A 3,279-nucleotide genomic window follows, 5' to 3' on the forward strand; every position below is an offset into this window, starting at 1 on the left:
CGATTTTTGGCCAATTTTTGACCAAAAGGAACTTTTGGCTCCTGTACCCTGGTATTACAATTAAATGACCTGAAATTTGGTATAGATAGGCATTAGCTACTTGGTAACAAGATTCAAGTAAAATTTTTGACATAAACAACTTTAAAATGATTAATTTTGGCACTTTTCTGAGGGGAAATTTGTTTTCTTTTGGCCTCCTGACGTGACCTTCCGTGACCCCGCACAGAGCCACACCTGTGCGCGTCAGCCGGAGAGTTAATTGAATCAAAGACCTAGCCAATCAGCGAAGAGGAGGCCAAAGGCTAATTAATATTCATAAGCGGGGCCTCATGATCCCGTATATAGCAGTGTTCCCGCCAGGGGGAGCGAAGCCCGCCTAAGGCTCTCGCATTTTAGACTATTCAGAAGGCTTTATCATATATTGTATCAGTTCTTGGGGCATATCTATGATAATCGCAGCAGTCACTTAACTTCTATTCAGGAGTTTAGCGTAACGCTATTTCAGGTCAAACCGTCAAAGGCAACTAAAAACAAACTTTAACGTTACTGAGTTCAACAGTACTTATAACTTGTTATCCGAAGTTGAAACGCTAGCGATGGTATTTTCGCTGCGCTGTTAGCTCCGTGCGACTGTTGTTGACGGTCTTATAACGGTATATTTTGCACCCCTGTACCCTGGTATGAGTAACATTTGGTATAGATAGGCATAAGATAGTTGGTAAAATGATCCAAGTAAAAATTTTGGCATAAAGTAATGTAAAAGGCTTAATTACAGCACTTTTTTTAGGGGAAATGGTTTTCTTTCGTTCTCCATGCCATGACCTTTCGGACGTTCACCCCACAGAGCCGACATCTGCACCTGCGTCTAGCCGGCAGGAAGAGTTAATTCAATTAATGGTTCAGCCAATCAGCGAAGAGGAAAGCGAAGGCTAATTAATATTCATAAGCGGGACCACACAATACGTTAACTTGAAGACTCAGGCAGTACAGACTTCTCGCCAGGATTTTTTTTAAAGCGTCGGACAGGGGTCCGGGGGCCGCCGAATGTCCCTGGCGGGGTCCAGGGGCAGGGCCACTGTGGGGGGGACCCAGGTGGGCGAAGTCCCCCCGGAAGCTCTTGCATTTTAGACTATTGAGAAGGCTTCTTTTATCAGTTTTTTTAGGGCCATATCTACGATAATCGTAGCAGTCACTTACTTCTCTTCAGCAGTTTGACTTTAAAATATTTCGGGTCAAAGCTTCAAAGACACTAAAACCTCATAAACAACAAACTTTACTTAGCTCAACAGTATACAAAAATATTGTACGGGTTGCCATCCTTAGTTGAAGCGCTTATTTATAGCGCTAGTATCTTCGCTGCGCCGTTAGCCGCCGTGCGACTTTTGTTGACGGTCTGATATCCCTACGTCGCCGCCTCGCTGATATTTCCACGGACATGTTTCAAGAAAAATACCCAGCAAAAAACGCTGTTCTGCGTCAAATTCTATTCTATAAAACACGTGGGACTCAGTGTTACAGTCTAAATATTTTGTAGAAGCACCGCTGTAGGAAAGAAGGTCCAAGCAATGTAAAACATCACGTAGCATGAAGTTCGCTGTCAACTGGCACACAGCACATGACTGTTTGAAACTCTAAGTCTAATCAACAGCCGTGTTTGATTGATAGCCGGCGGTCCTTTGATGAAGTCGGCGAAAGGTGCGTTAGTTAGAAAATCTGCGTTTAGTTTTGATACGTAATTATAAGTTAGACTGTGGCGAGAATGATTATTTTCTCATCAATATTTCTCTTCAGAATTATTTGAACTTAATTGTACATCTAAACAATTGGCTTACCTGTGTAATGTTTATATGATTAATGATCAGTGTACTGAAATCATGTGTAACGTATGGCTCCTAGTCAATAGATCAGCATTTTTCTCTATAGTGACCACCTGTCTATAGTGGCCACATTTCTATCACTGAACTGGAACTTGCGAAAACTGCTGTATTTTCTCCAGAGCAAATGTATGTGTTCCTAGTGCTGTTGTTGTTTGACATAAACTTTGAACATTTAAATTGTAAGTAACTTTAAACTGCCAGAGTTTCAGCCCAATAAAACACTCTCAGCGCCAGGGTATGAACAGACTGACCAGACAGACGAAAATAAATCCTCGAACAAGGTTCAATCGTATCTTCCGGGTCTGGCAGGACTGAGTTGTTAAACTAAAATAAGAATAGGCTCGATGGCTAATTGCATACAAAGTAAAACAGTTTAACAGTTTTACAGCTTGAAGAAAACAAACGCTCCTACAGTACCTGCACCTGCTTGATAATTATTAAATCGTATGCCCTACTTGAATAAAAAAAGTTCACTGCAATAATAAATGTACCCACATCACAAGGAGCTTATACTTTTTTTTAAACTTACACCTAGTTATCGTACTGAAAATTGTTAATGACATTACATGAAGTCATTCAACAATTTTCAGTCATGATGAAAATTTTCTAAATGGAAGGTGTGATTATTGTCATTTTCTGAAAAATAGAAGCAAGCTCTATCTTTACCTGGAATCAAGTCACAATACCAGTCCACTTTGGGGGATAATGTACTGTTAAGAGGATGTTCCATTTTGGCGCAGGGGTGATTTGGAACAGTCCAATGTTGCGTGGGAAGGGGTATGGCTGAAATATGCTGTGTTTGCTCTTAAGCAAATGTCGGCCTTTCTAGTAATTTTTACTTCCTTGTCTTGAACGTTCATTGCATAATCTTTCATTACCTCCATGAAATGTCATGGAGGTTATTTACCTCCATGAAATGCAATGGAATGGAGGTTATATTTACCTCCATGAAATGTCATGGAGGTTATATTTTACCCCGCGTTTGTGTGTGTGTTTGTGTGTGTGTGTGTAAACAAAATAACTCAAGAACGGCTGGGTGGATTGGTTTCATACTTGGTGTGTTGGTAGTGTGTGATGAAAGCTGAAAATGATTAGATTTTGGGCCCCCTAGCGGCTCCCCTTGGTACTGCAGCGCAACTTCCGGTTTTACTATCTCGGTGTTCAGAACAAGCTATGGCCACGATTTTTGAGTATTAGATAGCTCTTGTGGTAAGGGAGGAAATAACATAAGTTTGGTCCCCCTAGCGTCTAATTTTGGGATAGCAGAGGCATTTTTGTCAAAAACTTCTAAAGACGATAACTCAAGAAGGGAACAACGAATTTTCATGATTTTTGGTATGTAGGTACCTTAGACAATGTTGTACAAGATAAGATACTAATTATGCAAAATTGGAGTACATTT

This window comes from Branchiostoma floridae, chromosome 9 (assembly GCF_000003815.2).
Source record: "Branchiostoma floridae strain S238N-H82 chromosome 9, Bfl_VNyyK, whole genome shotgun sequence".
Taxonomy (NCBI): Eukaryota; Metazoa; Chordata; class Leptocardii; order Amphioxiformes; family Branchiostomatidae; genus Branchiostoma; species Branchiostoma floridae.